We start from the raw sequence: 14004 nt of genomic DNA on the forward strand, positions 1-14004 counted from the left end.
TGATTGAGAGGGTGTTTGTTATTTAGTCCTATTGTCCCCTAAAATGTATCATATAAATTGCATAGGTGTTCTAACAATGAATTCATCTTACAGACATAAGTGTAGTCACCTTGATAGGTTACAATTAATGGGAGATATTTTTGGTGCAATCATATCCCTGTGGGAGTAGTCTTAAATGAGGGGAAAATCAGAGGGTTTTATACAGTAGAAGATAAATTAGCCACTAGTGTATGTGGTGTGAAGCTAGCAGTTGCTAACATTAATACAGAATTGCAGAATTAGAAGCTGTTAGAGCCATGGTGTGGACTGAGGTTTGACTATTTGGGCCTGATTCACAAAGATAAATTTAGATGAAAAGTCTAACTTAGACCAAAAGTTTAACTTGACTACTTTTCGGCATTTATAAAGGTAAGGTACTACGAGTTAAATCAGACTTCTGGTCTAACTTTACATTTGTGAATAACTGAAAAGTAGCAAAGTTATACTTTTGGTCTACATTAGGCTGTTGGTCTAACTTTATCTTTGTGAATACTTGAAAAGTAAATGTAGTAAAGTTAGCCTTTTGCTCTAAGTTAGACTTTTGGTCTAACTTTTCATTTGTGAATCAGTCTCTAGATATATTGCTGTCAGGAAAAGGTCGAGTCTGTATGATGTTGAAGACACAACACTGCTGTTCATATATCCCTGATCAGAGTAAGGTAATAGAAGAATTTACAAAGAGCATTTCTGATTTAAAACATAATTAGAAACTTTAGTAACAACTAGTATGTTAGAATCCTTCTGCTATAAGTAGTTGACTTGGCAATATTATCAGTCCATTTTTAGGGATTTTAATTAAGTTTACACTGATTATTGGCATTTGCTTAATATGCTTATTTCCTGTGTATGAAGGATTTAGATATTACCTAACAAGAAAGAAAAAGAAGGAGAAAGGCAAAGGAATCAAGAAGCAGAACCGGAAGAAAGGATGAATAAGACTTACAAGATATTAAAGGAGGTGGATCCCTTCAAGACTAAAATAGATGATTCAGCAAGAAGGGAAAGTGCACCTTAGAGAAAAATAATTTTTAAGAAAATGTGATGGCTATTCTAGCCATCAAAGGTGGGAACTGATAAAGCAAATTTCCTCATTTTGCAAAATAAATGCATTTCACTGCAAAGTGTGCAATTTGTGCTCAATAATGCGTGCATCTATATACAATTTTTGTAGTCTATAATCACACTTAGGAATTACAAACATACAAATGAAATAAAATAACATAATAACTTAAGTTAGTCTACCTACTGTTGCCATATTAATGTTGTTTTACATATTAGGATCGAAAGGCCTGATTTTTGCATTAAACAGTTGTCTTGCACAGGATGTTTTTTGCTTCCACTGCAGATGCTGTAACTTTCTGCAAGCTGTCTGTCAGCTAGTGATTAGTCATTTGTAATGTATTAGAAAACGGATAGTGAGTTTCTCACCGGGATGGAGGTAAAGTGACTTGTGGGAAGATATGTCTGAACTGCAAGATGTAAACAAAATATATTTTCAAGGATGTGATTCAGTGGCCTATTTTGAAAACATGAGAAATTAGGGAGATCACTTTCTCACAGAGTTTGTTGAAATTCAATTGGACATTGGCTTTGGTGAATGTAACAATTGTTGCAAATTATGTTTTAGAAAGATTTATATTAACATGTCTTTCTAGAGCAGTTGGGATTTTTAGTATGCCTTCCCTTTGGGAGAGACATCTTTTTTAGCTCTCCTATTTTCAGAAATGTCTGCTGATTTATAGCTGAGAATACGTTCGAGCTTTGCAAAGTTCTATATTGCTTAAGTACAAAGACGTGAAAAATGCACTCCCCAAATCATGGGGTGTGTCCCTCGGGCACAGGCGTAGTCCTCTCAAGGGGGTTTCAAATGTTATTCAAATGAGTAGAGTTGAACTTTCATCGATTTGAAAAAACTTTATTCATCGTTTTTGGTGGCGTTCATTTCAAACACGTCACAGTGAACATTGACATAAGTTGCAAGCTCCCAATGCATTTCGGTATGAGCCTTCATCGGGGGAGATCGGGTGCTTAACGCCTCGTCGTGTCGTCCGTGTAGTCCGTGTATGGCGAACTGCTTTATGTGCAGGAAGGTGTCCCCGCGCAAAAAATCCTGCCTGCAATGCAGGCACCTTTGAACCATGAGGCAAGGGTTCCTGCACTGGTGCTAGACTGCACACAGTGTAAGGGCAGAGAGAGAGGACAGAAACGTGCATATCTTTGTAAATATGGCATTTTCCTGCTTTCTCCATTGGATGCAGCACAGCAAGTTGTCTCTCGTTGCCTCATCAAATGTTAGTAAATCTGTTCCACAGCTATTCAGTGGTCTAGAAAGGAGTTCTCCTCAGATGATCGCCTGATGATATACACAGAATATATGTAACTTGCGGTTGTATGAGATTGCAGTTCCTATTTAAAAGGCATATTCCCAAGGTGTTAAACCCTCTAAAGACTATAATCCATTAAATTCTAGGGCCTCATTTACACTTATTTGTCTTAGGGGTGAGCTACAAATGTTTTTGCTGTACTGTGCTACGCCCAATCAAATGGGCAGGAATGCACTGTATTTATGAGATGCGGTGCTTTCCTGTCAGCGCAAAATGTAGGGCCTAGTGCAAATGCAGGCATCCTTGCACCATGGTGCAAGGGTGTTCGCGTTGTTGTTAAGATTAGTTTTGTGCAGGAAGGGACACTTTCTTGCACCGAAACAATTAATGGAGGAGCTTCCTTTTTCTATGTGTGCTGTGTTCTGCAGCACACATAGAATGAGGAAACAAAAAGGAGAAATAAAAATTTCTCCTCATTATGCCTCCCTGGGAATGCGTACAGTTTGACACATTCTTTGGTTACAAATCCTTGTAAATATGGCTATGCGTCAAAACCCATGGGTGTTGCATGGGAACACACACCGCAATGCCCATGGAATGCCTCACTGATTCAGTGTAAGGCAACTCAGCAACTTGTGCTGAAATACCTTACACCATCTCTACAAGGTCATGAATAGCCTTGCAAAGTGGTTTTGTGTGGCCTCGTAGATATGGGTCTGCACTCTTCACTGCGCACCGTCATAAAAAGTGATGCAATGGTGGTGCAAAGGTGCTTGTAAATAAGCTCCATAGTTCTTTTTCCTCTGGCTACCACAAAATGCATGTTACCACAAATCCAAACTCCTAGTGCTAACATATTCATGCACCCAAATCAGCACATGCCATACCAGTCAAGCCTGCCCTGGTGCCTTAAACTCTTCCCCACACCACCTGATTATCTCTCTTCTTATTTCCCTTGTGGGGTAGTATTGGAAAAACGTAAGGGGTTGATGGAAATTGGCAGTCCTGTAATTCAGGTTAAAGTACACCCTAACTACCTCAAACTCTACTGTTTTGCTGAATCACCTCAATGTCCCACAATGCTCACACAAATTTGTTGAGCTGACAGAATGTGTTCCCTATTCCATGTCATTGCTAAAGCAGAGAGCTTTATTTAACCAGCAGTCAAGCCTGCCCTCTCCTTCCACAGTAGTTGCAGCCAACCGTAGGGGGTGTTGTTATGAGTAAGTGTCCAGCCCCCAAGTAAGCATTGTACATCCAAGCCCCAGAGATGATTTCTTTTTAGCGAAGGGTACAGACTCCTTGTAGCTGTTGTCCTGTTCCACACAGCACCAGTTGGTCAGTCACATGGCACCAGGCAGGAGAGACTCAGGTAACTAGACCTGCAGTGTAGTGTTTCACCTGAAACTATAAACTGGGTTTTCTCTTAGCACTGGGTCTACATGTGTAACTGTTTACTCTTGGATTCTATATTTCACCCAAAGAGAGCGATGGTTCTCCGATGGACCTTTCTTTGTGGTAGTGAGGGGTGAGAAATCAGGATGTCCATCTGCCGGCCACCCAATAAGGACGAATAATTTGCAGCTAACTCACAAATTTTAGATCAAGTTCAAATATATTACTTTCAGAACGGTGTTATGAAAATAGAGGATTGCAACTGGAAGAGCCAATCTCCTAAAGAAGTTTAGCCTGACAAAAATCATACAAAACAATAGCTCTGCTGATGCTACACAAAATGCGAGCAAAATAACCTGATGTTTTGAAAATAATCTATGACTTTCTCTATCATGATTTAGAAATCAGATAATTGTAGGCACAATCTCTGTAAAAAGAACATTAAAACACAACAAACAAATTTAGATAATTTGGTTATTGTATAAGTAGCGTTTTAAGAAGCTCGGTCATAACTCTAACAGCTTGAAATATAAAACCACACATCTAGCAAAAGTAAATAAAAGAATCTATAAATAGGATGGTTTAGAATTAATAATTCCTACTGCCAAAAAAGGCAGGAGAATTGCTCACAAGAGTTCTCTTAGCATGGGCAAAGGGAACAAGTTAAAGTCCACTAGGGAAAAGTCCATGATCTGGGCAAGAGGAATGGAGCATAATTCAGGAAATTTCAAGTCTGTTCTTTCACAAGACAGCATCAAATCATCCAGCAGGCAAGTTCATCAGTAAGAGGGAAAAGGCATGGGGCATGAAAAGAGAGTTTAGCAGGCAGTCAAGAATCGAGGAAAGAGAAGAGCGAAGAAGGGGCCCTGAGTCAAAAAAAACGCTTGACTGAGCATGAGAGGATAGTGGTCATAAAGAAAGCGGCGGCCCCCTCCTCCAAGGAAAGCCATTTTTTATATACTTGAAGTTGCTCCTTGGGACATCAATAGTCACCGTACGATGGTCTGATTGTCATATGATTGTTCTTCCATTCCCCAGGTACAAATTGATACTCCAACATACTTTTCAATGCTCACCATAAGAAACAACTGTCCATTCTGTCTTTACAGATCAGTTGAAAAAAAGTTTATTTACATTGTTGCTCTCCCTGGCTATAGTCCAAAGGTCAGGTTACCATAAATTCATACACAAAGAAATACTGAAAAGGTCTCTTGTCACTTTAGGAATGTTGCATGAACAGAATAAAGAAATCAACATTTGTGGAAATGTATCAAAAGTCCATTACATCAGGCTATGAAATAATGCAGCTTAAGGAGAAAAGTCAATTCAAATGCATTTTAAAGTTAGCATTTCTTATTTAGTAACACAAATTCCTAATTAACTTCAAGAATAATAAAATAAATCATACAAGAGCATATGTGTAGTATTGTCAGTGATTATTACACAAAAATGTTCAACTTCAATTAAGGCCTACTACCACAGTTTTAAAAGTAGCTACATTTAAACTATTTCTAAAATTCATTAAAATAAAAATGTTACTATGTTTATAAGATCTTAAAGATATTAAGCACTTTCTCTGTAAGTTTCAGTCATATAACACATCGTGTACATGAATTGCACCATTGTCGAGTTTGTTATGGTGCTTTACAATGAAGTTAATAGAATCATTATTTTTCATGACAACATTGTTAAGCTGTACGGTAACCTCTTAAATAAACTTGTTAAATTTATTATTTTACTAATCCTACTGTTTATACCTGTTCAAGCACACTTTTACAGTGCTGTTTTTCAACTTTTCTCAGTTTCTGTGTCATTTTTCCAGAGGTGTGCAAAGTGCACATTTGTATTTCCATTGTCAAGATTGGTTTAGGAGTTGTGTAAAGCATGATCAGCTTTTATGGTTTATCAGTAGCATGCACCAGATTCAGCTCTTAGTGGGCACCTTGCTCCTACAGTCAGGACTGCAGATGTGTAGGTGCACAGCTTACTTCTCCTGTGACTCAGATATTGCCTCTCTATACAGGGCAGGGATGCAGCATCAGAATGGACATTGGTGCTACTTTCAGAATGTGTCCTAGCAGTTCTGTCAAATTTGAATCACACTTTTGAGCTCCTTAGTATGCCCTAACCTATCTATTGCTGGCCAAACAGGAGCACTGAATTACCACCTTAGCCCTGCAAATCAAGATTGCCACTAATCATCTGAAAGGCCTTCAGAACCTTCTGCCATGGGAAACAATGGAGCTCTAATAAGCTAAAGGAGCTCACAATCAAATATGTACATATTATTTAAACAGGCGTAAATACAACTGCATTTCATCATCATATATTTTAGTACGGTGAAAGTTAACCAAATCACCAGTTTAGGAAGTGTTTGAGCTGGAGTACATCCACCTCCAAACATCTACACATTGGGAGCAAGTAAGCTTAGTAGGACTCAGATGAGTTCACTTCAGGGGTGGGTTAAATGATGCACTGTGACAAATCACAGTTAGGGAGAAATGCCTGGTGGTTATCACAAGTGAACAGCTGCAGTGGACCATGAGTAGAGCAAAACCTGGCAGCCGAGGGGCTTGGGAACTGAATAATTGCCTTTTTTATTGTCTTGGTGGCACCAGTCACAAGAGCTGCTTGAGTCCACTCATTGGAGCTCAGGGCAGGAACAAAATCTCAGATTTCAGCTATAGGTACTAATAAACAAGTAAAATGGATAAGTTGTCTGCAATTTTGTCTCTGGAAAGGAGAAGGAACTATTAGGAACTTAGTTTAGGGCTTGCCTCCTTTATCATGAAAATAAAAAACAGGCAATCACTTCTGTACAGAGCAGGCACATTGCCACATTATGTGGGACCATAAAGCAACTCTTAGCTTTCTACATCCCCTTAGTTTGCATTCTCTAATTTGTAGTTTTCTTGTAAGTGCAAAGGGGTCTCTAAAGACACATTATAAGTAGGGGTGGGAGAAAAATTCCATCCTGCCGCAGGAATTGTCGGAATTTTGGCAAATCCGTGTTACTCTTTCAATGTGAATTTATAGTCAAATTTGGCCAATTGCCACGTGGCAGGTTTATTTCTTCTGCGTGTCTCCAGTATAGTACGTTGGCAAGAGCAGGCAAGATTTGGTGGCCCCTAGCATGATTTCCAGTCGTTAGGAGAGCACCCGGCAAGATTTTTAAAAAGCAGGCAGTCACAACTGTTCATGGTCAGAAGGCTGCTGCTCGAGTAGAAAATCTGCTCAAGCTGCTACAAAATCAACTCAAGTAGCTGTGCCTTCTGGTGAACCGCGTGGTGCAATTCACACTGATGTTTCAGCATGAGACACAGGGCCGGCTTTAGCACTGGTGGTGCCCACTGCGGCAATGTTTTTTGGCGCGCCCCATCCCCCCCACCCCCTCCATGACCATCTCCACTACGGATTCACTCCCCAGCACCCTTTAACAGACTCCATAACCACCCTCTCAGATGCATTTAATTAATTTTATAGCGTCACTCATAAAAGTGAAGGGTGTGAGAGCACTTTACATAACACACACATTACACAGAGACTATCAATCATATGTGAGTAAATCAGTGTATAGGAAGTGTTACATTGAACAGAGGACAACAAGGGGTGGATCACATATTATCCTTACAGGTAGGCATTATAGTTGAAAAGTACAAACTCTGAATTTAAAATGTCTCTTTAATAACAAGAACTGATTTGTACCCAAATGAACCCTTTTTGCAACATTAGAATAATGAAAGTATGGGGAAAAAATCCATACCTCTAATCTATACGTTAAAGTCTGCACGCAGTTCTTTGACAGTTAATAGCTCACTGTAAACTGCATCTAACCAAAGGAAGTCTCTGAGAAAAGCAGTGACCCACTCACCTGTTTACATTAAATTCACTTTGTGATCTGCATGGTACGTGTTCTTTGCAGCAGGCATAGTAACCCTCTGCGCTACCTTACCATGAAGCAAAACTTCCACGAGTTAAAACTTCTACTAGACAAAACTCCGATCTCGCCTGGAAGAACATTAATCACCGGAGTTTTCTGAGATATTAATTGTTGCCTGAAAATTGCTGAAGGCAGGAACGCGGCAGCAGGTGCTTTTAAGAACAATATAAACTAGCAAACAGGCGCCTCATGCGAAGTCAGCACCCGGTGGGGTGGCACCGGTCGCACCGCCCGAGAGCCGGCCCTGATGAGACATGCTCCGGGTGCTAAATCACAGTACGAGCAAAGCGGCGTGCCTATTTCCATCTGTTGGCAAATCTCTGTGAAATCTCACAACATTTTTAGGTAACCTTGCAGAATTTCATGGATTCAAATTTTGTGAGTTCCACCTACCCCTAAGTATAAGCATGGGCTCTAAAGCACCAACATGATACATGCTGTTGGCTAAAAAAGCAAGGCTAGCTAAGGGTGTTACATAACATGGAACCACTTGGCATCTTGCTATGGCATCAAGCGTGCTGTTTATTGTTAAAGAGCATTGTAAGAACATTATCCTGATATTTAAATGATGACCTTAACCTTCGGAGGCAAAAGATACATTTAATCCTGTTGCAGAAATTACATTTGTGACCTTTGTAAAGGTGAGCCTGAAATACCTTCTTACTGTGTCAAGTGGAATACCGTTTTCCTTCTACTCGACTTATATGGCATTTATTTTGTCTAATAACAATTTTTCTGTGATTCTAGAAGCATGTAGTTTACATAGGAGACAGCCTGCTCTGTACCATAGATGCTGGGGAAAGTTTGGGTAGTTTGAACATAGGGTCAAAAGGGTCTACTGGAAAGCTGCCAAACATCACCTTGTGGCGAGATGTATTCATCCAGTCCAGGCTTTTAAGGCAACAGCACTGTACAGTCTGAAACTTGAAACTTTTGGTTTACCATTATTGGTGTACAGGTATGGGTTTCAGATTCCAGAAAAACATTGGTTGGTTACAACTGTCAGAAATAGCACAGGATCATTTGAGCACAGTTAGAAAGTCTGACTTTATAACTACTGAAAACTTGGTCACACACTGAAATAGGGTGGATTGCTTATACTTGCTTTGAAGGAGATAGGAATCTAGAGACTCCTGTGTTTAACCCCTTTCTGTGCGTCGGATGACCGGGGGCCATCTGACGCACCAGTGCTCTTGCGCCTCGTTGTTAATAAAGGCATATTAACAACGAGGCGATAAAAAATTATCGCCGCTTTTGCGGCCGTTTTCGGCCGAAAAGCGGCGATAATTTTATCGCATTATTTACAAGGACACGCTATCGCGTGTTTCCTTGAATCAGCTCCTGTTTAGTTCACGCCTCACTTTGCATCTCTAATGAGATGCAAAGTAGGCGTTCCCTGCAAAAACGAAGGGAAAATTATCTCTAACTGCCCTACTCCGTATTTACAATACGGCCCAGGACACCCTTAGCAACGTAAAATACAGCGTTAACCACTGTTATCGCCGGTATTTTACGTCTGCTAATTTACATGACTACCCTATCTATGACATGGGAGGTGGATTCAGTGGCTGAATCCACATCTCCCTATCATCAAGGTTTCTTCTATCGCTGCGGGAATATCGCTGGTTTACCTGCGATATTCCCGCATAACGCCACTTTTGATGTAAAATGTATCGCCCTGGAGTAACGCGTTGTTAATAACGCGTTATCCAGGCGATAAATTACAGCGATAGGCAGCGATAAATATAAAAGCGCTAAGCGCGCTTTGCAATATTTATCGCCGTCTGTTGCTGATATGCCCCGGAGTTGGGTGCCAGTAGAAGTAGAGGGTTCTGGACTCAAGCATCTATAAAAGTCTTGGAACATAGATCTATTGAGGTTGCTATGAGGTACGTTTAGAAATATGAAGGCGCATTCATTTACTTAGAGATAGACATGAGATATGACCATGAACAATAAGGGTGAGTAACTGTCAGTGACAAAGCGTCATACTCTTACCCATGAAACATGCAAATGTCTCACATAAGCACAGCTCAAATGTGGAAATATCACACACATGCTACCGGGATACTTAGCAGCTCAGTGACGGATACACAAGAGTATACACTTTTTGTTCAGTTCCTGAGTTCTTTCTATGGATGTTTTGTTGTGTACCTCTTGAGATGTACAGATTAAATAAAAAAATTAGAAGAAAACTGAACTGCAATGTTTTTGCTATTATTACCACTTTATGGAGGGATGTTTGTGTTACAGACTTCCCATCAGATCACTATGACATGCTTTTTTAACCGTTTTCCTTCCTTGCGCTATTTGCCTGATTTCTAAAAACACAGGAAACGCCCATATCCAGCACAAATTCTGCAATAGTAGCTTTGAAGTGAAAATGCTCTGGACTGTTTCTTCCATTTTACTCTGGTCTTCTTTGAATAGACTGAGAGGAGATAGGAAGTAGCAACAATTTAAATCTGAGCCAGTAATTTGAAATAAACAGGTTTACTACAAACTCAAAGCCAGACTAATATAAATCAATCTCAAGATCATGCTATAAAAGTACAGGATTATCAAAGGAAAAACAGTATATAATATTGGTCCTTAACAGCAAGGAGCATATAAGAATATATGTGGCAGCTATGCAGAAAATTAGGAATATGATTTGATGACTAAACAAATGATTTTGATCCTTCTCCCCATATATGGAATTGATTCACAACATCTACTAAACCCTACACTAGACTGAGGATAGGGGAAACACTATTTAATCAAGGAAGCAATAAAGGTGTCGGAATAAGAACCTTTGTAGAAGTTCTATAGATAAGGGCTTATGTATAGCATGAAGCCACACCATCAGAGATGACAAGAGAGGTCTGTATCTTTCTAAGTCTAAAGGGAATCTGACCAAACCCAAGGTGGATTCACTATTTGAAATGCACAAAGAACATTTGAGAAATAGGACCTCACATGCATCATATCACTTTTCCAGTTCCCAAGAAAGAACGTGGGGGCATATCTACAAGGTGGCGATAGAAAATTATCGCCGCTTCTGCGGCCGTTTTCGGCCAAAAAGTGGCGATAATTGTATCGCCTAATTAGCAAGGTCACGCTAACGCGTGAAACCTTGCATTAGCGCACAAATTCTTAACATCCAGCTTTGCATCTCTAATAAGATGCAAAGTGGGCGTTCTTGACCTGACATGGCAGGAGAAATGTCGCTAAGCTACATTTCTCCTATCATCAAGCCCCACGCTATGAAGCATAGCGGCAAGAAAAGTAGCGATACCCCTGTTATCGCTACTTTCCTTACGCCTGCTTCAGGACTGACTTAGCCATGATATCCTATGGAAGGTGGATATCATGGCTAAGTTTGTGAGGCCCTATCAACAAACTAACGCCACACTTTGTGAGATTATCTCACGTTAGGCAGTTAGAGCTAGGATTTTTATCGCCTTTGAGATAAGCATTGCTAAAAGCTCGCTATCTCAGCGATAAAAATCCACATTAGCCGGCGATAATTATCCTAGCGCTAAGTGCGCTTAGCGATAATTATCGTCGGTTGTTGCTGATATGCCCCTTGGCGACTTGAACACTACTCCCATTTTCAAGTCTCCACTTCGAAGGCCTCCTTGGATTCCTCGTTTCATCTGATAGTACCAACTGGTAACACTCCCTTTGTTCTTCGTTAACCTTTTTTGACCTTTGCAGTTCTTCTTCACCTCACTATCTCTGAAATACAATGTGCTTTTTACTAACTAATGAATTCCTTTGGCCTGCAGAGGAGAAAACAAGCAGAAAAACAAAATTTCGTTTGTATTAAATGTCTTGACTGTAAGCTTAAGGATCACATTCATGCTAACGTAACAGTTTTCTTTAAATGGATATTAATTCTACAACCTACATATAATCCAATAAATGTTACTGTACTCTTATATGTGGCACAATAAATTAATGCATGTATTATTAACCAAAAATGACAACTGGTCACAATTTATAAAGAAAGCATTGAACACACATATGATTCATTCTCACTAATCCCTGGAGAATTCACTGCATTAAATGCATTTTGAAGCACCACCTTACAATCTAAACCTATACAAGATTAATATCAGCAATCCAGATGTTTCTGAAAAAGAAAACGTTTTAATATGTCTCAAGTTCACAACAAATGCACCTTCCAAAAATTTAGTGTAGCATATCGCATTAACATTATTGCAGCTCGTGAGCACATAAGGCCAAAGGTAAATATATATATATGGCCTAGCCAAAGGTAAAAGAATGTACCCAAAATTATGCTACTCCAGAATTAATCTAAAATATGGTGTTCCTTCTACCAACCTTATGGCTTTCTGCAGTTATATATGGCAGCACAGAAGTACACTGCACAAACATTCAGCAAAACTATACAACAATGAGTAAGAGTTAAGTGTTGATTGCCTCCAAAGACATAATATAACTCCTAATGGTCTTGACATTGAATTCAATTCAATTCGTCTTTATTCGATCTCGCAGAAGCAGATCATAAACAATACACACATACATACAATGATATAAATCATGCAATTATAAACGCACGTATTAAAAACATCCACAATTTAAAAAAAAAAAGGGCTGTATAATAATTCACAATTTCTTTTTTAAGTTTAAAAGAATTTTATTAGGCAATAAAAAAGAAAATGCAATACAGAATATCAGCTAGGAAAGGGAGGGGAGAGGGAAGAGGGGTGGAAAGGGGGAGGGAGGGGGTTGCAAAATACAATATGTAAGAGAGAATAAACAACAAAACAATGATCATGGGCATTTGAAAAGAAGCAAAAAAAAAGAAAATTACATCAATCATTGGCTAAATAGCTAACTGCAAGAAAAGTGAAGACAAAACAGTATATTGGAAAATTTTGGAGGTGGGAAGGGTATCATGGGGGTTTAGGAACTTCTTGTTGAATAGGTGATGGACGAGAGGAACGAGCAACACAATTATCTAAATATAGCGTAATGGGGAGCCAAAGTTCTGCCCGTCTAGTTGCTAATTGAACAGGAAAAACAAAGGCATTATCGAGTCTATGATTGTGGCAGACATTGTACCACCACGCTTTGAAAGAAATATTAGATGTATTTTTCCAATTAACAGTAATCTGCTGAAAGGCAACAGCCAATAACAAATCAACAATGTGAACAGACATATCTACATTATCCCAGCTAGGGGAGAGACTACCCAAGAAAAGGTGAGTGAGAGAAAAGGGAATACAGGTATGAAAAATAACATTGACTTGAGCCCACACCTGTAACCAAAAATCATGTACATGCTTACAAAGAAATATCATGTGAAGTAAGGTAGCATTGAGAGAGCGACACGACCAGCATTTGTCTGGGGTATTAGGAAAACGCTTGTGTAACGTAGAAGGAGTGTGAAGTAATCTGTTATAAATAAAAAATAAGGATTGTGTCAAGGAAGCCGCTCTGGAGGTTTTACGTAGCTTTGCCCAGATTTTGTCCCATAGAGATATCGGCCAATCTGTATCAAGATCAGTTTCCCACTGAAGCTCAACCTTGGATTTAGGTCTAAGTAACTCATGTGATTGAAGGTATTTATAGATGAGAGACGCTTTGGGGGTAATACGCAGGAGAGAGTGAAGTTGAAAAATGGGGACTTGCAAAATAGGGGAAGGAGGAGACATCAAGATCCGCTCGTGAGCCTCCAGGACTGCAGCTTTAAGTAGAAGATATTTGGGGGTAAAGGATAGGGGTAAGCCAAAAGAAGAGCGGAGAGTAGTAAAAGAGAGAAAAGTGGAACCAGAGAAGAGCTGCGAGATCCAAATTAAACCTCGAATTCTCCAAGATTTCCATTAAAAGGGCTTTCGATCAATCAAGAGATATTTATTGTGCCAAATGGTGGAAGAGAGGAAATCAGCGACGGATGTAGGGGGACCTGGGGCTGCAGACAATAAAAGCTTAAGGGTATACTTGTGAATAGAAGTAGGAATCAAAGAGGGTTTGCGGGAAAAAGCAAGATATTCTGCAAAAGAAAACGGAGAAAGGAGAGTACGTTCAACCTTAAGCCACAGAGGGCAAGGGGAATCGGGATCTTGTAGCCAGAGGGAAGCTTGACGTAGTAAAAAGGCCTTCTGATATGCATGGAAATCAGGAAAGTTGACACCACCCTCGGAAGCAGGACGGATTAGTCTGGCAAGAGACATTCTGGATTTTTGGGAATTCCATAAAAATGAGGATAACGTTGATTTGATCTTTGTAAAGAATTTCGTTGGGATGGATACTGGAATATTAGAAAGCGTATAGAGAATAATAGGAGCGATCATC

Source organism: Triturus cristatus, chromosome 5_1 (assembly GCF_964204655.1).
Source record: "Triturus cristatus chromosome 5_1, aTriCri1.1, whole genome shotgun sequence".
In the NCBI taxonomy this organism is placed as follows: Eukaryota; Metazoa; Chordata; class Amphibia; order Caudata; family Salamandridae; genus Triturus; species Triturus cristatus.